The sequence below is a fragment of the Pollicipes pollicipes genome, unplaced genomic scaffold (genome assembly GCF_011947565.3).
Source record: "Pollicipes pollicipes isolate AB1234 unplaced genomic scaffold, Ppol_2.1 Scaffold_4740;HRSCAF=5597_pilon_pilon_pilon, whole genome shotgun sequence".
Lineage (NCBI taxonomy): Eukaryota > Metazoa > Arthropoda > Thecostraca > Pollicipedomorpha > Pollicipedidae > Pollicipes > Pollicipes pollicipes.
Genome location: NW_023596545.1, coordinates 28,249,197 through 28,274,176, shown reverse-complemented (window position 1 = coordinate 28,274,176; position 24,980 = coordinate 28,249,197). Strand labels below are relative to the sequence as shown.

Below are 24,980 nucleotides of genomic sequence, written 5' to 3'. Positions count from 1 at the left end.
CGGTCGCATCTCGTCATGTGAAATAAAGCCAACACCCCCACAGAAACCGGAAAATCCGGCGGCCCCTGTGCCGAGCGGTTAGCCTCGATCGAAAGATAGCCCAGGAAAGTGCGGGTCGCCTGCCTGAAAGCAGCCCACCCGCGCCCACCACGTCACCGCGCGTGCCGTCGCCGGCGCACGTGCAGCATGTACGCCCGCCGAAGCCGGCCGGATCCGGGCGAGCGACGGGGCAGCCGACAGGCGGCCGCCGCCCGGCGCCCCGGCGTGGCCGGCCCCGCCGGGGCGGCGCGGCGCCTCCAGGACCGGCGCCCTGTCACTAACGGTAAACGTGTCGGTTCCGGTTGCATCACACGCCGATGACCTTCCATCGCCTTCGCTGTGCGGCGGCGCCCGTGTCGCCCTGCACGGTGGCGCACGAAGCCGGCCGCCGCGGGCGCACCCGCGGCCGCCACCCCCGCGACCTTACGGAGAGCGGGTCATGTCCACACGTAACGTTTATGTCGGTCACTGCAGAGCGAACGTACATGGACGAAAGAACAGCAAACATTGCCAGCCTGTGTATGCTGCCGCGGACCGGCTGACGCGGGTGACGACACCCCCCGCTGACCTGCCTCTCGCACGAGGATCAGAGGGTGCCCCACTGCGGATGGCTCGAGCGGAGCGCCGCGGCGCGACCGCAACAGGACTGCCCGGCTCAGGTCTGGCCGAGGGAAAAACGACCAGACTGGTTCTTCCGTCATGCCAGGCAAATGCGAGCTTCGAATCGTTTGAGCCTCGCGGGACCCCCGCAGAGCCTGTTCAAAGTTGGCGGCAGCTCGCTGGGGCGACGACGCACGCATTACGGCGTGCCTTCCCAAGGCAGCGCACAGCCGAGCCCCGGCGCGGGATCGACGCTTCGCCGAGGTCGCGCGGCATGCTGCTATGTGTCGGGCCGGCGGGGTGCGCGGCGGCCGGCGCCACACACGCGTGAGTCACGCGGCGGCTGCGTGGCGGCCGGCGGCCAGGGTCCTCCGGAGGCGGACTCGGAGCGTCTGCCTCCGGCCGCGGCGGCTGCGTGGCGGCCGGCGGCCAGGGTCCTCCGGCGGCGGACTCGGAGCGTCTGCCTCCGGCCGCGGCGGGCCGCCCGCCCAGCTCCAAGAACGACATCAGCCTCCCTTCGGCGCCACACTGCGCAGGCCGGCCCGCACTAATCAGCCTCCCATCGACTCCGAGAAAGCCTCTGCACGGGTGCAGCGGGGCCTCGGAGCGACGCGAGGGACAGACGGGCGCCCTTCCCGGGACGCCGACGCTCCCGGCAGCTCTCGCTGCGCTCATCAGCCGGGCAGGAGCCGGGCGGGGCGCGGTCGACAACACCACCGTCCGCGCGGCACGGCGGCGGCGCCGACACGAGCACCCCGCATTTCCGTGTGGTGTTGAGCGGCTTACGGCATGGGACTGGTTTGGCCGGCGCGCGGCCCGAGCCGCTGCATCTCCGGACCCCGATCGGCGCGATAACCCCCCTCCCCCCCCCCCACCGAGTGAGTACATCATGCAGATCGCAACGCGTCACTGAGCGGTCACATGATCACCGCGGTAAACACAGCGTCCAGCGGAGGCTACCAGCGCGAGTGACGCCATCTCCGGCGCCAGAGCCGAGCACGACGGCAGCGCCGGACCGCACCCTCACGCGTCAACAGTTGGTCCCCTAACCCACATAGCTGGCTGGCCCTGGTGTCCGCCGAGCCGGGCGGGCCGGTTTCTGGCCGCGGACGGGGACTAAGCCACCGCGAGGGACACGGCTTCTCCGCCGCGAGTGGGCCAAGCGCCACGCGACGAAGTCAACGACCGTATCTTGCGCCGGAACACGCGGCGGCACAGGGGCTTTGTCGTGGCGCCGAGATTCCGCGCCACTCGCGGAGGCCGGCGCTGGGGGCAGTTCAACAAACCCGACCCTGCTAATCCCGAGGGGGCCCACCCATGAGCGTGCTGCGTGGGCGGCATTGCGGTAGGCGAGGGGGCCGAAGGGGGCAGAGCGGATGCGGTGCCAGCGGGGGAGGGGGGAGGCGAGCGCCGCCGCTTCTCCAAAGTGAAGCTTTTGGATGTTGAGAGCGTCCACAGGCCGCAGTGCGTCCCCCCCCCCCCTCATCGGGTGATCCGCCCACAACGGAAACGTGGGTCTCCATTTATTAAATTGTGTGATCAGACAGGGCACTTTTCGGATCGTAACATCACATTCTAGATACGAACAGTAAAACCACGTGGACAACCATTCTGGGTTTCGTGCCTTTCTGCGGGAACCGACAATGACGCATTTCATTGAGCCACATTTTCCCCTAAGAACCGTCTCCAATTTCAACAACATACCTTGCCAATTACGCTTCCGTTTTTTGTCATTTCGGGTTTCCTTGCCCATCCGGAACACATACTTGTTGACAGCACGCCATAACTTGCAATACACGACCCGTGAACCAGGATAATCTAAGGGAAAGGGCTCTTACAAAATGCTGGGTGCTGCAAATGCTTGATGCTTCTAGGTTTACGCTTGGTCCATCTCGCTTCTTCGGAATATATTCATTGCTATTTGCATTGGTACCAAGGACTCCCACAAGTTTCCACTAGTGGAGATGGATTATGATAAACATTTGTTGCTAACCCTGACACGAAACCAGGTAAAAACATTTTCAGTGACATCAACGTCACTTGGTGCGGAGCGGCTGAGTGGTTAGAGCCTTCGAATCCCTCGTGGGGAACCTAGGTTCAAATCCCGGCTGAGTGGTTAGAGCCTTCGAATCCCTCGTGGGGAACCCAGGTTCAAATCCCTCTAACACCATGTTCCCTGGATGGTGAGATGAGCTCTGCAGTTGCTGAGGCTCCATACAGGGTCCGCGAAGACCTGTGTGGCGTTCCATTTAAAACTTCGGAATCAATGCCATAGATGCCGTCGCGTTGGGGAATGGTGAGGACGGATTATCCAGGCCGAGCATCAGCTAACATTAAGCCCCTGAGCTCTGCACGGAACGGAACACTCTAAAGCCATCGGATGCCCCCCCCCTTGAATTTCGACCGGCGGCATAGCCTCCGCACGTACACGGCCGCGAAGCCCGAAGCAGCTCAGGTCGACGCAGCAGCTCGCAGAACGCAGCTCGCAGCCTCGTCGAAGAAGTCGACATTGACCGGGCAAGAGCACGTCCCACACGCCCGCACTGCGGCTCGTTTCCTGACAACATCCCGACAGTGCCGACCGTCCCAGACTGTGCACGTCCAAGCATCCCGACCGTGCTGACCGGACCGCGCACGTCCAAACATCCCAACCGTGACGACCGCCCCGGAAGGCGCACGCACGTCCAAACATCCCGACTGTGCCGACCGTCCCGGACCGTGCACGCACGTCCAAACACCCCGACCGTGCGGACCGTCCAGGACCGCGCACGTCCAAACATCCCGACCGTGCCGCCCGTCCCAGACCGCGCACGTCCGAACATCCCAACCGTGCCGACCGTCCCAGACCGCGCACGCACGTCCAAACGTCCCGACCGTCCCGACCGTCCCGGACCGCGCACGTCCAAACATCCCAACCGTGCCGACCGTCCCAGACCGCGCACGCACGTCCAAACGTCCCGACCGTGCCGACCGTCCCGGACCGCGCACGTCCAAACATCCCAACCGTGCCGACCGTCCCAGACCGCACACGCACGTCCAAACGTCCCGACCGTGCCGACCGTCCCGGACCGCGCACGTCCAAACATCCCGACCGTGCCGACCGTCCTGGACCGCGCACGCCCAAACATCCCGACCGTGCCGACCGCCCCGGATCGCGCAAGTCCAAAACCGCCGCCAGCACGCGGCCGCGTCTACTTACATGTGAATAAATACTGGAATGGCTGGCAGGCAGGACTGGGCAGTCGTGTCCGCGCGCTCTGCGCCGGTCTGCCGGCGGCAGTCCTCTGTATGCTGCAGTCGGCGCAGCAGGCAGCACTGTGCCCGCACGGCACCCGCGAATCCGGTCCGTGGCCGCACGTGCTGCACGCGCCGCACGTGTCGCGACCGTCACAGTGCATGGCCGGCGCCGCGTGTTCCATAGCGACCGCTTCTGTACTGGGCTCTCACTGGCAGCCGCCGTGCAACTACTCCACTTCATAGTGTACACACATATAATATAACTCATCTCACCTGCACCGCCGCACGATTGGCCCGCCAGCTCGCCGGCCGCCGAGCCATTGGCGCGGCGGGAGGCGCGGCCGGTGACGTCACCCTTCGCGATGACGTCACCGGCGCTGGCGGAGCCGGCCGCGCGAGTCGGCGCGGGCTGCACGTCACGCGCCACGGCCGGCTAAGCATCAACAGAACATTGGCCGGTCGGCCAGGGGCCGCGCCACGTGAGCGCGCCTCGTGATCTGCGCGGCGCCCCAGACACACGCTGCGACGCTCCTCGATAGCTGACCGCCGGACCCCGGTCACAGAGCGCCGGAAGTCAGTCATGACCGGCGCTAGGTGGGAGCGCGTCGCGACCACGAGGGTCTCGGCCAGCGCATGCCCGAGGAATGCGGAAAGCTGCCGTTATCGCGCAATCTAGCGCAATCTGGCGCGCGAGCCGAGCGAAGCGCCCACCGTCTGGGCGCCAAGTTCACCATCATCGCACCAATTTCGGTGTCGACTGATCCGCTCCCGCTCTGGAGCTCAGCGGCCGGCCGCCGCGGCGTCGGCACTGGCCGGCGCGACGCCGCCTGGTGCAGACGAGCGCCGGCCGAGCGGCACCGGACCCGATCTGGGTCAGGCAGCCGCTCATCACGAGTTGTAAGGGTGGTCCCTGCGGCGCCGCCGGTCGGCCGGCTCCGGCGGGCCCGTCGCGCCGCCGCCGGGGATCCGGCGCCGCGCGGCGAGTGGGCGGCCCCCGGATGCCGTGGTCTTAGGATGGCCGCGGCTGCGCCGGCCAGCTCGCGGTGGAGGGCGATCCTGCCGCGGCTCATGGGGCTCATAGGTGGGTTCAGCGATGCAGGTCTTTTCCGGATATTCTTGTTCTCTGCCTCACGTCCTCAGTATCCCACGATAGGCAGCAACCGTCGAGGCATGCGGCTCACCCGCTCTGTGCAATAACCCAGGCTGCCACCAAACCCTAGGTCTGATGTCCTGGAGAAGACTTGGAAACCGATACACCGTTGCGGCGTGCTCGTCCGGTACATGGCTGACTTGCATCAGGAAGTCATCCGGTTGGACCGCGCGCCGCCGCCAGAACTTAAGGCATCTCGCACAGGCCGTTCCGAACCCTCACCCCACCCCCACCGCCTCCGGGATGTTGGCGACACGTGGCGGGTCCGTCTGACACCGGCAGGAGAGGCCACGGCAGGCGAACGGTTACGGCTGTCGGTGGCCGCGGTAAAACCGGCAAAAGTCCCACCTGAACCGTGACAGTCCAGGGGCCGGGCCGCCGGTCCACATGACTCACAGTGCCGCTTGGATGGAGAGGAGCGCGGGCGGGCCGACCAAGGCCGTGCCCGAGCGCCCGTATCACAATGAATGCACGGACTCGGCGGGGAAACGAGCCGGACGTTTGGCTGACATCGGGGGCGGTATCCTTTTCGCGGCGCGTCACACCGTCCGCCGCGCCCGCGACAATGTGCCGGCGAGCGACGGGCGCATGGCTCGTTAACGCGCCCGCCCCGAGAGGATGCGTCACCCGCGTGACGCACAGGCACGCACGTGACGCGCGCTGCCCGGGCGGACGCGGCGCCGTCGGTTTACTCCCGGAGCGGTGTCCGGCGGCTTGCTGTGGCGGCAGCAGCCCACTGTGGGCCGCTCCTGTCATGTTCAAGTGGTCGTGTTTACAGCGACAACGGCGAGATCCTGGCGAGAGGACATCGCTGACAGGCGCCGTCACACCTCTGCAAATGACGTCACCGCCGCCAAGGGTTACGGGCGACGTCAGGCAACAACAGATGCGGATCAGAGCTTCGGAAGAAGGCGGACGGGGCAGATGGCGCAGTAAGGCAACTGGCGCGAACGGGAGGATCCGCAGAAACCGCGAGATGGCGTCAGATCGCGGCATGAAACGCGGCGACCACTTCCCATCAAACATGACCGCTCGCTTCGGTGAGGCTTCGTCACTCGGAAAGTCCTCTCTCTCCCCGTGGTCGAGAACTCACGTAACCCGCGGTGACACCGGAGCCGCCGGGCCGCGGGCGCTCACCACTTGTGGCGCACTGGCGGCCTTCAACGGCGCCGTCGGCCGGACCTCACGCACGTCTGGCCCGGGTGACCCCGCCGCCAGGCGCCCCGCACTGGGCCAGCCCGGCCGGTACGCTGGCGCCGCGCGTGGGCGCGCCGCCCGACCGGCATTGTGGACACGGGTCTTAGACTTTACAATGCCTAGTCGCCCCCCCCCCCCCCCCCAGCCGGCGGCGTGGACGCTTTAAGACTTCCCGGACCAAAAACCGGATCATTAAGATTAGTGCACGGGCTTGTTCAGGGTGGTGCCGCTGAGTAACAATATGTGTGATGATATTCGTTTGTATCGCGTCCTGGGCTTCCCAACCGGACGCATGGCATTGTGACGCACTTGACTTTGGTGAATTTGACCGGATATGCACGCTTTATGCATAAAATCTGTGAAGGACTTTGTGGATTTATGGCATAGATATGAAAGGTTTGACTCCGTTCGTTTAGATCACGTCATGTGAAATGATGCTGACGCAATTTGTTGTACATTTTCGGTTCTGTTGGGAGGGGGGGGGGGTACCAAAATAAACACCGAGCAATAAGCGCATCAATGTAATTCCAACGTCTTCTGTTCAGGTGGTTTTCTTGGTATTATTTGATATTTGCGTTTTCAACACATAGTTGTACCTAAGTTTTATGCAAAATTCAATTTAGTGCTTACTGCAAACCTGCAATATTTAAAGAGAAAGACAATAAATGTACAAGGTGCAGGCGGCAGCATAGATCATTATCATTTCTTGTCCAGAACAAACACCTGGGACTCATGGAATACCCCCTGAGGGGTTTCATCGGGTCCATTATATTCTTTGTGTCCAGCTACCCAACCGTACATGCGCACATGTATGTGCACCATTACTGAGGTTACAGGGCAGCTCCAATGAAACGATACAAAACTCTGGAACATTTATGCCTCTAAATCCCATCAGTGATTACACGACTCATTTCACTTGAACAGTTCAAGTCTTGGCGTCTGCTGCATGTTATGCGTCTAGGCATTGAGTCATGCGTCTGTTCAGTTATCATTCATTCATTGCATATGTCTCTGGCCTGAATGGCAGCACAAGACGTGCTTTGTGATCCAACTCCAATGTGCAGTGCATACAACGTCGTAACATACCAATCTACTTTGTGATACCTACAGCGGACAGTCACAAAATTGTTTCTGAAACTCGCGGGACTTGGGAGAGCACGTGTATTAAATTGGACTACTCTGAGCCTGTGAAACCCGCGTCACATAACGCTTTTCGTAGGCGATCTGCATTAAACATGATCATGCATGAACATGACAAAGGCCTGAAACAAAACAAAACAGACTCTGATTCCCGCATTGAATTGTGTAATATTATTTTGATGCAGCTAAGAAACCCCGGTACTTAAGTCGACCAGTGAACGGTTCGTAACACAAACCGTAATTGATCAGCAAGTTTAACTGCAAGTGCAGCATGCACTAACACGAAAGCCAGCCCGGGGACCCCACTTTGATAAGCGATGCCCGTGTGTGACGTCATTGTGACGTCACACACATCCATGGAGCAATTCGGGCGCCGTGTTTTCGGAAGCGGCGCGACAGGGGTTGATGGGGAGGTGCAGTCCCTCGATGAAGTCAGAACGTGATATTGCTCTTAATGGCATTGGAAGCAGAGAATTAACTATGACATTTACGAAGCAGCGACGGAACTTAACAATACATAGTGGTCCTGTCAACGTCAGAAGCTCTTTGCACCACGTCACAACGATGCCAAGCAAATATATTGGAAAGTTGACAATGTCTCCGCGTTTTTAAGCTGTTTGGGCTGAAATGATGCTTCCTTGTAGAGATATATTGTCACATTCTTGATAGAGCCAAAGAACACAACTTTTGGCTACGCCCAATCAGTTTACATCTTTTCTGCGCGCAAGGCGCACGGCACCGTTATTCCCTGTTTCTACATCCTGGTGACATACAAAGAAAGGAATCGCTTGACCTGTCTGTTCATACGCATATCATGCAATTCCTTCGTCGCCCTACGTACCAATTTTCACTTTCAAAAACCGTACGTCTGTGAGCGTCTCCCTGCTGACGACATCGATTGCACATCACTGCTCGGTGGTGTCTTAGATGCAAATAACTCGCTTTGTATTTACCAAAGTGCCTCATGGCACGCCCTTGGATCATAAGAACTATATGATGTAACGCTTTTTACTGAGTATGCATCCGTATGGCACTGGTGATAAGCCCGCCGCAGAACGCCGACCGTAACATGCCAGTGCTTTTGGGGTTTCATTGTTCGCAGCCACGCTATCTGTGACAGGCTTTGACCACGCGTAGCGTAAAACAACACGAAACCAAATCACGGAACTCGAATTTTGACAGCATCAAAACCAATTTTTACCAGGGCTGACGTCACCGTTGTCAGGGCCAGCCTAATACAACTGCATTCTCCAGTCCGCCCCCCCCCCCCCTCCCCCCGCGTCGCATGTGCAGCACTGGACGTATCAAACGGCGATGCTGAAGACAGCCGACGTGTTGTGACACTGCGCCGCGGGGTGCACGTCACAGGTGCTGGTCGGCGCACGTCTTCGTCCTGCGGCCAGCGTGCGGGACATCACGCGCACGTACCCGCTCCAGTTGTACGCGCGCGTGACACGTCTCTGCGGGCTGCGGATTTCGCTCTGTCCCTGGTCACTGTGGTGGTTGTAAGCCGGCCAGATATTCGTGGTTTCGGACATTCTCCGCTTAATTAACCACAGGCTCCAGCGCTAGCGAGTTCTGTCTATTTTCGATGCGTTCCCGTGAAGGTGGCTTTGAGGGATTGCACCTGATTGTCCAGAACCAGTTCATCTGCCGCCCTTCTGTGCTAGCTGTTCGCGTTCCTCTCCAAGCACGGCGAATTTGCGAGATGCGTGCCACTTACGAGGAACATGGCTTGAGCGGGATCATGACGCACGCGGGAGTTCAGCACAACTCTGAACATCTCCAGGGAGTTCAGCACGACAACTCTGAACATCTCCAGGGAGTTCAGCACGACAACTCTGAACATCTCCAGGGAGTTCAGCACGACAACTCTGAACATCTCCAGGGAGTTCAGCACGACAACTCTGAACATCTCCAGGGAGTTTGGCTCGACAACTCTGAACGCATCTCCAGATGTCATAGTGTATCAGAAGTAGAACACACGACGAGGGCGTGTTCATATAAAACAAAACATACTCCGCGAACAAACGGAATACTCTGACGAGGGCGGTGAACTCAACTCTATCGGTCACTTCTTCCGACAGAAAGCGCGTGTGCTGAGTAATGAGGTCGATGAATGTGTGCTGATGGATAATCTGCTTCACTTTCTGCACTCTGTCCCCGGGAGTAGATCTCGTTGAATGCGATGCAAAACTTGTGCTGCACGGTCGGCTTATCGGCCAGTGACACGTGCAACAATGCCAATTTAGACGACCTTTTTGATCATGTAGATTACGAAACCACAGAACTGAAGTGCGACCCAAATAAAGGACTCTTAACTGTTAACAAGAAGCTTTTGTCATCACCATATCGACATAACGCATCTCCGTGCAGAATGCTTTTATTTCCTAAAGCGATTATCGTAGGAAAAGACCCAGGATTTCGTCGGGGGTGGGAGGGCAGGCAACATTTTGGGACCGCCTCGAGCTAAGCGCCCTCTCTCTCAAAATTATCGTACTCCGGCAATTCAATTTTAAGATTCTTGTGCGTACTATTGTTTATACGGGAACCTAGTTTACTATGCGCCACCGTAGAAAACCAGGCTTGGTACGTATGCAAAGGCATGAACCTTGTTCATTTTCTCCAGACCATGGCAGGTCCTGCCATTTTGAGGCTACGCATCTCGCATAAAACATGGCAAAATGCACCCAAGTTGGCTGCTAAATACTACCAAATTAAGCACAAGCTTTATCTTGATTCCTAACTTATCTACGACTAGCCGGCTGGTCGATGTGATCCGCTGGTGACATGAGTAGTGCAGAATTTTTGCTTCGGCTGTTATGAAAAGGACAAAACATCCTAGAATTCAAAATGTACCAATAACGTGATGCACAAGCATAATAAGTGTCACAAATTCCATAACCAACGGTAATGACATCCACGACATTGGTGACACGTAAATCATGTTCGCCAATCACGCGTAAAGACTTATCGGTGCATATCCGACTGGGGCGGTGGTGGTATAATGGTAAGGGCGCTTGAATCAGGACCTGTCCGTCTGGGGTTCGGGCCCCGGCCACGCCACCACCGCACCCAACATGATCCCTAATAAAGGCATCCGCCTCGAAACGTTCCTACCAGTCGGGGGGACGTTTCGGAGCTCTACGGTGAAACGCAGATCCCAATCATAATTCTTAAGATGTAGGTTTCTGCCAACGGCGTAGACACTCCTACAATATTCCAAAACCCAAGACCAAAAGGGACGGCACCTGAGCGATCGAGGGTGCTGCGGCAGGCCAACGAAGCTGCTCCCATCAACAGCGTAGGGTCCTCAGAGCAAGCGGGAAGAACCTAAGACCAATATAGTGAGGTGACTGATGAACTCCGCGAATGAGCTCAGAGGAGAAAAAGCACTAGATTAATGTAGCAGCCCCTGAGCTACCAATGCACCGGTGCACCACCTTATATGGGCCCCAGCAACGGCACAGGGCCCTCCGACCAAGTGGAGATAACCCGATACCAATGTGAAGGGCCCCTGAAGTAACCGAGTAACCCCCGCATATACGGCTCCAGTAAAAGCGCATGGAGCCTTTCAGGCGAACATGAAGAATCTGTAGAGGACCCTTGATGGATTGAGTGTCCAGGCAGGCTAGCAGATATTAGGGTTCTACTATGGTAGGGCAGTCCGTTCAAAAGGAAGTACCCAAGACCCAATGTGGAGGGACCCCGAACGATGGAGTGTGCCCGAACAGCTTAACAGATGATGCCCGCGACAAGAGCGTAGAATCCTCCCAAGAAATTAGAAGTACGGAAGACCCAATGAGGAGGGCCCCAAACATCAAAGTGTGCTCGAGTAGGTTAACAGATGAGGCTCCGACAAAAGCGTAGAGCCCTTCGCAAGTCACAGGATATCGGAAGGCCCTAGACCAATGTAGAGGGTCCATGAGCATACCGCTAGTGTGTCGGTAGATCAACCAAAATCAACGTGACTGGTCCCCTGGGCAACCTAGAACACCCTAGCAGTTTAACATATGGGGCCCCGGCCCCAGGATTTATCCTACAAGTGCACATATAGGGCTCTCACGAACAGCACAGGGCCTCTGGGCAGCGTAATGGGCCTTAAAATAGCTCAATCACCGCCCTCCTAATTAGTTGATAATCATTTTTGTCTGCTCATGGGTCCTTCTCTTTAGAAACTCGGAGACCCAAGGACGTCCAATTTTGTTGCCTTTCGTGTAAAGTAAACTGCGTGTGTTCGGCCGGCTATGAGCCCCTTCGGAGTCTATGGGGCCCCTTCGAGGCCCAAGGAGAGGCATGGCCCCGTGAGCTTCCCCCAACCCCTCTGGACCTGCCGCTGGCTCCTCGCCATTAAGCTGCCATAGGGTGATAACATGCGAGCGACCGGTCTGTCGCTCAGGGTCACTGCATGCATGCTTCGATTCTTGCATGCAAGGCTTCCAGCTTATACTATCATATGGCTGAGTTCGGGCCCCCTGAGACCGGGCGGTGTTGGTTTGTATTGCGCCGGTGCGATAGCGACGAGTGCTGCCGTCCTATATGAGAGAGGGCTACCTTATCCTTGCATGTCACCCTCACCCTAAGCGCAGAAGGATCCATGTGCCCCCTTGAATACGTCATTAGCTTCTGAGCAAAGGTAAAGAATTAAAATCACTTCGAAAGGCGTTGTTGTGTCCCGACAAAAACATCACAGTCGGTTTCCTGTTGGTCAGCTTAACATTCATGCCACCGAAGATAATAAGCTTCTGGAAGGAAAGGTTAAAGGGCGCTCCTCTAAAGCCGAAGCCACCCCTTCTTCTGCTTCAGCCTGTGATCCTCCCTAATAAAGTAACATACTGCGGATCGAGACGTCTTTAATACCAGCGCATCGCAGATTTCGTTCATCTCTTTCGATGTTTTTGTACGGATTGCACGCCTTGTTTTGCATTATTTGGAAGAGATAAACATGCTCTGCCGTGGTCGTGATGTGAGTCTTGTTCAAACTCACGATATAAGCCAACTTAACTTCGACCTCTCAACTTTCATAAACAGAAAACAAATCATCTTCAAAGCTGAAGGCGTTTATCAGAGGGGTCCAATCTCGCACGAGTCGCATAGTGCGCAACTTTGCAAGCACGTCGAATCCTCACAGTCGGAAAACCACTTTTCGCGCACCTGGATCCCTCCAGCCTGGGTCCAGGATTCCATTGCGTTTGTGGGTATGCAAAGACATACGCAACTACATTCGGTTCATCGCGAACAATTTTTCTACCCGTGTGGTTACCAGACTTGTGTTGCATTCAAATTGTTATGAAATGATTCAACGTTGACTCACGATCTTTGTTGGGGAATTTAGGCCCTGATTCAAATTGTCATTTCGTATTTTAGAATCGACTGATCACTGATTGAGCACACGTCTAATGACCCTGCGCGATTTGAATCTGTTTCAATCGATAAACCAATGACTGACGACCAACGTTTATAACTCACGTTATATTCCATACAAAACCCCGCATATTAATATGTGCCACGGCCTCAACACCCTAGTCTCGAGTCCTGGACTTCAAGAGTAACTGAATCAAGAAATAATGTTGCTGAAAGTCTGAACGTACAGAGCTGATGCTGCAGGCATCCGCCATTATTAAAAGTGTCTTGGCAGAAACAGGATCAGAGTAACAAGACAGGGAGGTATGACGCGACAACATATGCCTCGAGGACCTTGCCCAGTGTCTGTGCAAACACTTCAAGAGCGGAGCCGCGAACAGAAAGTCGTGGGGGTAATGACTTAACAAATTGACAACCACAAATACAAAATATCGATCTAGGTTTAATCAAACATTTATAATTCATCACATGTAACATTAAGGTACAAACGTCATGACGTCCAACATGCTTTCCTTTTTTCCGTTTACCGGGACCAGCAAGTAAGGAATTTACAGGAAAATATTTTTTCCTCCTTCGTAGATAACTGTACCAATGACGCAGCTAGAACATTTGTGGAGCATGAGATTAACGACTCACCTACGGAGTCTTAGGCGGGGAAGGGGGCCTGCTGTCAGTTGTTGGCTCGATATGGGTAGGGGGTACCTGTTAAGCTATGGAACTCCCCTTTTTTAGGTGCTGTTGGATGAGGCCATGGGGTTATAGGAGGAAGTTGCAATGCATGTGAAACTTTACAGGTAGCGGCCGGGTAATGACCAGAAAACTTAGTGACGAGGCAATATTCATACCTTGGGTAAGTTTTTGGGCACCCAGGTGAAGAGGACGTTTTGTCTTATTACGTCCCAGTGTTTGGCAATCGGGCGCCATTCACGGGCGCTGTGCTGGCAGGCTTTGATAGAACATGTGCTTCCCTCACCGTCAAATTGAAACAGGTGGCCAAGTATTTCGAACGACGCACTCTGAAACGTGAAGTTCGAATCAATTCATTGTGCCTTTGCACTCACTTTGCTGGACTCGGGTGATCGTATTTTGAATAGCCACTGATTAGACTCCCGACTCTGTTCATCCCAACATAAAGCTATTCACTAATCTATCTATCCATCCGATATCTATCTATCCAACATCTATTTATCCGATATCCGATCTATATCTGAATCTATCTGTCTATCCGATTGATTGACATCCGAGTAAATCAATATGGTGTTTACCCAGCGCTTCCCCTCGGTAGCATCAAAAACCATGCTTGAATATAATTGCAGCATATAATTACGATGCGTCCAGCGTGCCTTTTTGTTGTGAAGATGTTCCAAAACGTGTGCGGTGCTGGCATAAATATCCCCGGTTGCAAAATCTTACGGATTACAGCGGGTGGGTGGATGATGAGGCAAAACCGCGTTTGGGGCACATTGTAATCCGTATGTCACAGCAGTCACAGGAAAACCATGATCAGCTTTGGGCTCGTAAATTGTCCCGAATACTCGGCCAATGACGGTGGCGTGACTGCCACAAGTCGAAGCGTCTATCATGGCAGCTTTTTACATTTGGACCCGCTTCATTTCCATTACGTCATTGTCGAGTCTGAACTGCGGTTGTACGCTGTGGGCGTAGCCAAGAGGGCCTTTTAAGGAAATGCAGGTATCGTGCGTGACATTTGCATTGTTTATGACGCCTGCTCCAGTTGTAGACAGCGGTATAAAATGACCGCCCGTGGGCACTTGTTTGGTGCAATTTGATAATGCCCATCCGCTCTTTGCACGTTTAAATGGATCGTTTTTTCTTCACCAAGCTGCATTGGCTCCCGAAATAAATTAATTAAAATGGCACAAATCGCATGGTAGCAGCTTTTGGGTGGAGGGGTATGGCCAACAGGAACGTATAGATGGACGATAGATGAATATATATGTATATATATGAATTTATCTGCATATATATACATATATATATATATATATATATATTTATATCTATATCTATATATATTACTATAGCAATAGTAAGACATATTGGAACAATCTCTATTATGATGTGCATGTTGATGTGCATGATGTGTAATCATGTGTACGTAGAACACATAATTTGTTGTTGAATTGTTGGTGAGGTCAAGTGGGCCGTATTGCCGTGTAAGGCAATGCTTTGGATTCAGGAGCCGTTTTCTTTAACAAGTATGCAAAATTGTTCTCGTTACAATGGTAATAATCATCAAGATAGTGGATTTCATGGTCAGAAGCGTAGCTTTAATAATACTCTGACTTATTTGCAGTTAAGTTACATGCGGAAGATCGGGGTCTGTTTCAGGAAGGGAAGCCGCATAATCGCCTCGCGGCCTATAAGCGTAAGCACCATCCCTTGGTCTCAGTGTTTTATTACGGCACCGCGGTGCGCCGCTATTTAGCAAAAAAAACTTAACGACTATCCACATTTGATGACCGCGGCGCCCTTCACGTCCGGGTGAAATTTCCTCAAACTTGAAGCTCACTAAGTCTGGGTATTGATTGCCAACTTGAGAGGTACGGAACCACCGAGAAACGGGCGAGATGACACAGAACCGCAGTGACTCCGCATCATCATTGCTGCTTAGGCTCACCCCACACAGCGCCCTACGTCGACGTCCGTGCAGGCGACGGGCGGAGTTTCCAGCCAGGACGACGGGGAGGCCGACTTATGCTGATGGCCGGGCGCCTTCGATGATGTAAGGGGTTTCCAGAATACGGAATGAGACGGTGACCGAGGAACAGAGGGCACTTGGGAGGGGAGAAGTTTTTACACGAGCGTTTACAGACTGAATTGGGGCAATAACTATACGAACGCGTTTTTCAGCGGCTCCAGCCGATGACAGCGAGGCGTCAAGCGAAGTTCCAAGTTCATGTAATGGTAGGTAACATGGGTTATGCGCTTCGAACGGCTTTAATTACCGACGTTGCCATGCTAAGGTAGAAGAGCTTGGCGTGTTCATGCAACATGAACCACAAGCCGACGACATCTGACGGTTGCAAATAAACCCATTAGTGAAAGACGTTTGTCGCCAGGTGCTAAACCAACGTACGGTATTCAGCGCAGCAAAATTACCATTGCACAAAGGAAAACGTTCTTTGCAAGAAGCTCGCCGAGTCGCCTCTGGACGTGTGCAACGTGACTGCATTCAGAAAGCAACAGCACTGACATCAAAGCCAGACCCTCTGGACTTGATAAATATCAAATGTGCGGCACGGAGGTTCGGAGGATTGGCTGTTAAAGATGGCGCTGCCATCGGTTGTGAGGGCGGCACAGCGATCGGGACGCCACCTGGATACAAGTAGCGGATGTGTGGCAACATGACAGACTCTCGATACTCATCGTCCCTTCTGTTTCGCGTTGTGGGGATAAAATCACTGCTGATAATCTGAGGGGCTGGCACGAAGGCAAACCTCCCCGATGTATCATCAGAGGCTTAAGTGGAAACTGGAAATCAGCACCAACGGACCCCACCCAGCTATCGGTACCGGTCGGCCGCGGAGGATCGGTGTCATTAATGCAGGCAAGCAGCGCCCCCTGCACACCCCGCTGCGCCATCTACAGGCACGCCGATCAGGAGCACGGCGGCTGGCCCACCATGCTGCCAGCGCGGTCAAATTTGCCTTTCGTTGGATGCTAGGGATTTCTGTCCCTGCACTCGGCAGGAATTCTCAACACCCCTAGTGAGAAGAAGGAAAAACCACAAATGTGTTTAACATACGGCGTTAGCACAGGGAACCAATGGCAGTACTGTAAGGACTGAGGAGCTTTCGAACCCACCGCCTTACGCTTGGACACCGGCGGCGGACATCTCGGTCGTCTTCGAGATATCGTCTACGTCATACCTTTATCGCCTATGTACTCATGTCATCATTGAATGGCACTTAATGACGCGGTTTGACGAAGTGCGCGGATGAAGCACGGCGCCCGTCATGTTATCAAACTGGAAGGCAGCGCAGCTTCCTATTCACTTGGGGAGCGCAGGGGGGCAGCCAGGAATTTCTTACGGCGGAAGGCGGATTTCGGCGGGTATGCATCACACCGGTTCTTAACTTTAAGTCGAGAGCCATCTAGGGCGAAAAAGATCCGAGCCAAAACGGGAAGCGCAGGCGGGGCCCTCTCTTGGCTGCATCCAGAGGAAGGCGGAGGGGTGGGAACTCTCCTAACCAGGCAAAGAAAGCGGACCAAATTCTAGAAGATGCGTATGTTGAAGGGGTTTAGCCATTTTGCACTGCTCAACCCCTAACACACTTGCCCTCAGGCATCAGGTGTGTCCTGAATCGCTCAACGCATAATTTTCAATTATTCTGTTTTACATCCGCATCATATGCACACATACGTATTCTTACACACGCACTTACCATACGCACTAACGGCTTAAGTGTGCACGCAGCGCAACGGGGCGTCGGCGCCAGCGGTGTGAGGGTTAAGGAACGATACCTGTCACGCGCGAGCCACACAGCCGTCACCAGGCACACTGTCAGCACGGGTGCAAACGCTGTGGTCTGGGTAGTATGCAATCAAAGGGTTACAAAAACGTGTCCAAGCCGTCCCCATTTTCGTCTTAAAATGAAAGTTTTCCACATGTCTATTTATACAGACACAGTGATGTGGCCGCATGACCCCACGGATCTTGATTTGTCCCTCCATCCGCGTCCCTTGGTTGTGAAAACATCCTCGGCTTCCAGAACAGACCAGTCAAAGAGCACAAAACACGTACAGGTTAACAAAAATACACTCATAAGCGTGACCGTGTTGCTAGACATGAACACTGGACATATCGACATACACCCGCACGTAGTCTAAAACACAGACTCATACACATGACTGTGTCGCCAAGCATGGCCACTGGGCAGGGTGGCATACACACGCACGTGGTCTTAAATGAGCCCGAGATTCCGCATTGCTTTGATGGACACCCATGCACTTCCTGACTCAATGTCGGACGTCCACGGCCACGCCTCTGCGTCGACGGCGTCTCGCCCGCGTCTGCCGGTACTCACCTGAGCGGCGATCGTCCGAGCTCTAGCGGCGCTGCTCCTCCGCGGCCGTTCACCGTCCGTCTGCCGCCTGCGGGTCAGCGCGGGTCACTGCGACGATCGCCGGCTCCCTGCGGGACCATCAGCAGGCCATCAGAGGTTCGTTAGGGCGCCGGCCTATCAGCAGGCTTGATCGAACCCAGGCCGGACGCGCCAAACATGGTGAGGGTTACACCAGCGTCAACAGCCCGACATCAACACCCGACACGGGCAGACGAAGGTCAGGGGCAGATCAGTGGGCGTTCCGGGACCAATCAGTGGGCGGGAGGCATTGCTATCCATCTGTCAGCATGGGCTGTTCAACCGATGCGCTTTCAACTTCCTGGTAGCGTCTCTAAGCCCCGTCTTATTGCACACTTTCTATACACACAACAAAGATGGTACATGCGGAATCCGTGACAGTGCCGTACTTTCGTCCGCTTGTGTTCAGCACTTTGGCCAAATGCCAGGACGAGCGGTTTCCGGCGGCGCTCCACAATCGATGGACACTTGACCGTCCCTGTCCCCCCCCCCCCCCCGCCTCCCTCCTCGCCGCCTGTCCTGCCGCACCCGCGCGACACGAAACATATCGACCGCCAGCCGCCGGCACGTGCTCAGCCCAGGTGGCTTCACGCCCTCCACGGCAGCCTGGTGGCATGAATAATCAGCCGTCCTTACCCACCTGGCGACTGGCGGACCAGGCCAGCTGAGATGCCGCTGAGAATGGAGGAAGGAGGGTAGAGGACACTGTGCGGCAGGACCAAACCGACACCCAACTTGAAGCGTTGAAAAAGAATTGAATGGGGACGACGTGCTAAAGGGAGCATCCCACCTTTTTTAAGTTTTACTTGTTGTCACATCAGACACGTACAAGTCTATCAGTAATGACAATTTTCTCGAAATCCTTCAGAGTAGCTCAGAACTTGTATTGGAAGTAGCGGACCCCGTAGGAGAAATCCCACTTCAATCCCTCCTCACCACTAGGAGAGTAGTGCGTTTCATTTGCCTTGTTTTTTCGACGTGTGTGGTCTATAATGTTTGTAACGCACTAATGTGATAAAATGTTTGCGTTATATGTGACCTATACTGTTTGCAACACACTAGCGTGAAAAACTTTTTTTTTTTAATAACTCCTAGCCTCAAACACTCTATTTAGATTGAAAGATATGCAAACATGAAGCTGTTACTCCGCGAATTCATCGAAACGTTATACTATTGCTTTGACTTCTACCCTATGGCCTTCACCAAAATGGCTCTTTTCCAGGCATCCTCTGGCTTTGGGCGTGAGAGTCCCACACGACCCGTGTTACGCACTGGTCCAAGCTTCAACCAGCGCGCTTCTTGGTAGCGGAACCTTGCGCGCTGGGCCAATCACAAGCTTTCTTTGTTCGCACCTGTAGAGGTGCGCGGGGTGGTTGCCATGGAGACGGTGGTTGTAATTGCAGGGAAAAAGCGTAGTGATGTTGTAAAACGTTGACAGCTTAATTTCGACTCTAAAATACTTAATACTGATGTCGGTTCCTACATATTATCACCTTCAAACGATCAAATATGACAAAGGTCGAGGTTCCACCTAGCGCGAATTTAGATTACTCAGCCTTGCAAAAGTGATCAGAACGACGGAGATTCTTTTATGTGTGATATGGTTTAGGAAGATAGCCTAAAAACCTCCTCGAGTGCGTTTCCTGTCAGATGTCAATTTGAACGACATGTCTCCAACATGACCTTGAGAAAGAGGCCATAGATCATGAACCGTCAAGGTCGAAGCCTCATATTGTCACAAAGCTAGGAAGATGTACACCGTGGTCAAACCGTTCACAACTTAACAAGTGCTGGGTGAGAGGGGGGGGGGGGGGTCTTTGAGGCTCCTCTTTTAATAAGGGTTCTTGAGGCTTACCATGAATCCCCGTTCAAGTGGTGACTAGCGCAAAGAGCAGCGCGACAACTTCACGCCAATTCTTTTTATTACATAATGTGTATTATGTACGGTACATGCAACAACATAAACTTATCTTGCAAGCTTCTTCTATGTGGGACAGACCTCTCTAATTCCCTCGAGTACTGGCGTTCAGGTCGGCGCCAGGTCAGTGGGTGGCCAGCACAAAATACAGCATGTACGCTTCGCACGCCTTGGCGCGGTGCTTACGGATGGACTGGACTCCGGAGTCGTACTCGTGGCGGACTCCCAAATAGGAGTATTGACAGTGGGCCGTGCAGTGTCCCGCGTGTGCCACACCAGAATGTTGTGCCACGCCGTACAGCTTATAGACCCAGTCACCTGATACGGCAGAGAACGGCGAGAGGTCCAGGCCACTTTGAGAAGTCCACTGTGGCATTGAGTTTGTGCCCGTTCGGATCCAGCGGCCGCAAGAACCGTTCCGGGTGTACGATAAGGATGCGTGGGAAACTCTGAATAATTAAGTTTTTGGAGTACTTTTGGCGCTTCTGGCGTATAGAGCACGCGGTCTTTTCTTCTCAGTCAAGTACCTGTTCCCTGGTAAAAAGGCTAAAGCAGTCCTGCAGGCGCACCTGACCTGTCATGGATGGGATTGGCAGGCTCAGATCCCCGAAAGGGTCGAACATCATGGACGTGTGGCCACACACCGGACTCTGCATCGTGGACTGCGCTGTTCGACAAACAGGTCAACGAACTTCGAGTTCTCCAGGAACAGGAAACGCTGCCAAGCCTCCAGCGGTTTCTGGTTAGCACTGAGGCTGTCATCGATGTGGATGGGTTCGGGCTTGGGAGAGCTGTCGACATGGATCACGTCCTCGTGCAACCCCTCCAGTAGGCATCCGAGGGATTTTTGCGAGTCCGGCTGTTAAAAGCCCTGAGTCGGACCGCGCCCGGTCGACGCCCGGTCAGCCTAATCCGGGCACTTCCATAGGTCTTCAATTAGCGTGGCAAATGCTCTAGTGAGATCACCCTTCCTGGTGGAGGTGGTCGTGTTGATCTCTCTCGAGAACTCGCCTCGTAGGATGTAGTCACGCAGGGCGCGGCTGTTGGCCAGGCATTGCAGCACCACGTTCATGAAGCACGTACTGCTGATGTTCCGGGGTCCCGTAAGGTCGAGCGGCCGAGTCGCGGGCCTATAATAATAATATGCAGGAGGCTCACGCTCAGACGGCGGCGAGTTAGGCGTGCCATCAATCGGGTTGATGATGTTCTTGGCTGCCTCCGGTTGTAAAGCCCTACTGACACTTTCGCTCGAGCTAATGATCCCCGGGCAGCTCGACGGGGGAGGAGGCCGGGCCTGGGCAGACGCCCGGGCAGAGCTGCGCCGGGTTCCACTGTTTAGTACGCGCCCGCTCGGCTTGCTGCTTCCCCTTCCTCTCCTTCCGGGTGTTCCCGAGTTGCTCAGTGGAATTGTCCAGCTCGGCCTGCAGCTCCGGAAGGCAACACACTGAGCCTGGCTTCACCGGGCTGTCATGCTGATCCGGGAGCAGGGACGGCCCGACGAATAATATGTAGGAGGCTCACGCTCAGACGGCGGCGAGTAAGGCGTGCCATCAATCGGGCTGGATGTTCTTGGCTGCCTCCGGTTGTAAAGCCCTGCCCACCGCGGTCTGTTTGCCTTTAGGCGCGACCTGGTGATGCGCGCTGGCAGGCGCGTTATGGGAACTGTTGTGACAAGCACGGAGGCAGCATTGCCACGAATGACGGCGATCGAAAGCCGCTACCAGCCAGCCAACCTCGAGTCGGTCTCCAGACATTATGCTGGACATCGTGCTGGCAGGTACGGGCGTATGCAGCATTTCGCAATGGACGGGCACCGCTGGACACGTTTCCCTGAAATATTTTAGCCTACCGCTGGCGTGCGTGCTGCTTCAGCTACGCAGGCGTACTTATTGAAATGTTCAACACGCTGCAGGCATGTGTGCTATTTTAGAGGGCATGTGGACCATTCAGCATCGGGTAAGCATCGTTTGTGCGTTGGCTCGTGAGGTCGGAATTCAAGTCCTGAACGAAATGGATGAAATGAACACTTTAATGGACGACACGAACACATAGCGATTGTTTGCAAAATTGAGCACAACATGTTAGTGAAGTGTACATACGTGAAGGACAACACCCACCAAAATGGATTTACGCTGCCTTCATTGGCCTCATCCAACGAACTTCCGAGCATCAACCGAAGAGTCGCAGAACAACATGACAAAAGAAGGCATAGAATGGCAACGCTTAGGCCGGTGCCAGACTCTCACAAGTTTGTCAACGAAATGGCACGCTAGTGGCAGCGTACTTGGGCAATAGATTGCTCTGCTTTCAGAACCAATTACCTTCATCCAAATAAGGAAACGGCAGAAAATCTTGACGAAAACCATCCTCGCGCGTTGAGACCATTGTTTGTCAGTTAAAGCCGAGGGAAGAACTCGAATCAACCACACATGATCTACGAATCATACAATCAAGTAGTCCATCATCCACCCCGATAGCTCACTTGGCTAGAACGCTCGTTTTCTGATTTAGACACCCGGAATGAGGATGGATCGCAGTGGCTTTAGTCATTTGCTATTAGTACCTGATTGGCATATCCCGTGGCTGGTAGCAGCGGATAGGCTAAAGCTCACGTCACGCCAGAGGACAGGACAAACCTTGCCGAACATAGCGGCACACCAAGTTTTCGCCACGAAATCCGGCCGTTGACCCAGAATTTCACGAGCGGGCGATGAAGGCAGGACTCACGCAACACGTCCTGCTCAGCACGCGCAGTAATTCCAGAAATCCATCCACTCAAAATGTTCGGAGCAAATCTTCAAAGGCATCCCAATTTTGCGTGCACGCGTCCACACCAGTCCCCACGCGTCCACCGCGACGCCCCCCTCACCTGACCGCCGGCACGCACTCTCGCGGCCGGCCCGACGCTTGACGCGTAATCTAGGTCACCCGGTCGGCGGAGAGGTGGCACCGGTCGGTAGACAGGTGGCGTGCTGCTCGGCCGCCGGCGTCCGCGTGCCGGCCTGGCGTCGTCGCGGTTAGCGATGCCGTGACAGCGGCCGGCGGCGAGCGGGGGGACACGTTTATGGAAAGCTGGCGATGCGTCAGTCGCGGAGCACAGCGCCTTCCGACCGCTGCATGCGCGGGGAAAGGGAGGGAAAGATCACCCTGCACCGTGAACTGCAAGTCGGCGAGCCGTGCGTCACCAGTGCACGGACAGCATACGTCATTACTGAGCACGTGCCCATTGCCGCGTCAAGTCGCCCTTGCATGGTCCTGCGCCCGCCCTTGTATGTGTACCCGCCGTCTGGTAAACAGCAGCGCCGCACGGGCCCCACAACGTCGCAGCGGGGGCTGGTGGCCACCGGCCCGCGGTATTTCCGCCAGGCGGCTGTCGGTGCCGGTCCGTTGGAAGTTTGACCCTGCTGCCAGGCGGCCGATCCTGGCGCAGGATAGCGCGGTGGGGCGACCGATGTCAGTGCTGCCATCGCGCCGTCAAGCGGCCGCCGTGCCCATGTTATGACAGGCGGTGAGCGGGCGCAGGCGCCAGGCACGTGATAACGTTGGTCAGTGCTTATGTCTGGGCGGCGGCGGCCACCGACAAAGGCTGCCGGTGTCCTAGAACGGGCCGCCGCCCGCGTGGACCGCGTCAGAGTACGAACCGGGTGGTCTGGTCTTCTAAGGTGGGCTCCTGCTCACGCCCGGCTGCCCACCACACTGGACAATGGGCTGCCGTTCGGGACGTGCACTGGCTGCCGCCCAGCCATCACCTCTGCTGGTGCGGTGCGACAGCCAAACGCTGCCTACGCTACACGCTACTTAGGCCTTGCAATCAGGTAGCGTTCTATGTCCTGGCGCGACAGGCCGCGTCTGCATGACCTAAGCTCTTAGAGACAATAGTGAGGCATTTTCGACGGCCTGCAGTTCTGGCGCCGTCCTCCTACAGATACATTAGTTCATTGAGGCTTGCAGCCGAGCACCCGCACCAGACTGCTGATGTCACGGTACGGCGCCAACTGCTCCCTGTTTGCAGCGGTGAGGAACGCCAATATCGCACGGATGTTTGCCCATGAGCTTCGCTATCAACTGCTATTGACGAAGCTAAGAGAGCCGAGACCATGTGTCTGTTTATGGACGAGGTTTCGTGTCAACTGTTACTGAAAGGGCCAAGGGAAGCCCAGTGCGCTTGAATGCTTATCAATGAAGCGCCAAGAGCTGAAACGCCCGGGCTCGTTTTTATGAAACGTCCGGGCTTTTTTTAAAGATCTAAGCAGGTTTTTTGGCGCATAGTCATGTCACGTAAATGGAACATCCATTGCTGAATTTGATTTCCGGGCACGGGAAACTTCCACCTGCTCGGGTTTACACATGAGTGTGACGCAGTCGAGGTGGCGATGTTACCAATTACACACACCGATGCGAAGGAACTTGTGGGAGGCCCGTGTGCACCGCAGAAAGCGTGCCAGCAGATTAACCTCAGACTGAGTCATCACCAAGAGGAAGGACACTATTTGAAATGTCCATGTTCCATTCATTATTCAAATGCCCATGTCATTCAATGAATATGCCGGTAGGCGGAGAACATGGGCAGTTTTAAGACGGTCCAGTCCAGATGCCTGTGGCGAGAACGAATCCGCACAGTAGGAGTCAGTGTTAAGCAATCTGAAAGGATAATGTGACAGAGATGCTGAGACGAATGGCTCTTCAACGTCTTTGCATTCATCACGTTCACGTCAAACCTTATTGTACCATTGCATAATATAGTGCATCATTTTAAATATTTATGTGGCATACTTCATCAATAATGCGACGATTTTTTCGTAGGATTCTAATAGCAACTTCTACAGCTACAATCAAGCTCCAATTGTTTTGTTTAACTCGGTCATTGTCATGATGGTAGCAATAGCTTTGGCCTACTCACACGTCTCCCACTGCCCATCAGCTTTTGGCGAGAGTCGGAGAAAACGCGAATGCCTCCATCGTCTTTATTAGGTCTTCAAGTCGCATTCGGCTGCTAAGGATGTATGACGTCGCCTGCCTGTCACTCTAGCGGGGTGGGCACTACGCGGAATCGAACCCCCACTCTTGGCTGCTCATACGCACAGGTCAACCACTGCACTAAGGTAACCCTCGCACGATTCTTAAACAATCAGAGTGTGTGTTACTTGTATGCTTTGACAGGCGAGCACATTTGATGACATGACGAACGTGCTAACTGAGCTTCCTTAACCCAGTCACTTCTTCTTCT

At 54.8% G+C, this 24,980-nt stretch overlaps 1 protein-coding gene across 7 annotated transcripts in view; it reads right to left on the bottom strand.

Annotated features, from left to right (window-relative positions):
* LOC119098438 (uncharacterized) overlaps positions 1–24,980 on the bottom strand; it is a 55,621-nt gene that overhangs the window by 15,916 nt on the left and 14,725 nt on the right. For 3 of the 7 annotated variants that reach the window (XM_037221353.1, XM_037221352.1, XM_037221356.1), the window contains exon 2: positions 17,779–17,885. The gene's annotated coding sequence lies outside the window, so the exon portion shown is untranslated. Of the gene's footprint in view, positions 1–17,778; positions 17,886–22,316; positions 22,461–22,480; positions 22,622–24,980 lie in introns of those variants that run through there. The other 4 variants (XM_037221354.1, XM_037221355.1, XM_037221358.1 and 1 more) reach the window with 4 other exon arrangements.